General features: G+C 50.8%; 1 long non-coding RNA gene across 1 annotated transcript; it reads left to right on the top strand.

Annotated features, from left to right (window-relative positions):
- LOC118696116 (uncharacterized) lies at nucleotides 1–419 on the top strand. Its single transcript, XR_004981616.2, has 4 exons — nucleotides 1–35; nucleotides 112–153; nucleotides 247–290; nucleotides 391–419. It is a non-coding gene; the product is annotated as an uncharacterized LOC118696116 (long non-coding RNA).

Raw genomic sequence — 419 nt, 5'->3', positions numbered from 1 at the left:
CCCCCCATCCCGGGTGTGGGGATTGCCCCGAGCATGTGAGTCCATGTTTGTTTCTGCAGAGGAAGCATAAATGGTGGCCGTTACAGCATTGTTCATTGTCTCTCTTTTTAGGAGGTCAAGGCCGAGAGCAGCAGTCAAGGCCGAGTGGGCAAGGTGAGCATTGAATAGCGTACAGAAGCAGTTGTTATTGCTGAGGTCTCAGTTTTGGTGCAGCTCTAAGCATCTCCTCTTGTTTTTTTATTTTAGGTGGTCCACTTGCCATCTCTCCTGGCCGAGCACGCCTATGCCAGGTGTGTGCAGCTTAAGGTATCGGTGTGGCATCCTTGTCAGATTAGGGAGGTTGTGTTTTCACAGTATGTCAGCATGCTTTTCTGCTTTGTTTCTTTGCAGGTGCTGTCGCTGCCCTAGGCATGCCAAGG

This window comes from Molothrus ater, chromosome 29 (assembly GCF_012460135.2).
Source record: "Molothrus ater isolate BHLD 08-10-18 breed brown headed cowbird chromosome 29, BPBGC_Mater_1.1, whole genome shotgun sequence".
NCBI lineage: Eukaryota > Metazoa > Chordata > Aves > Passeriformes > Icteridae > Molothrus > Molothrus ater.
The sequence above is the reverse complement of the archived record's forward strand: the minus strand, read 5'-3'. Positions and strand labels throughout refer to the sequence as shown.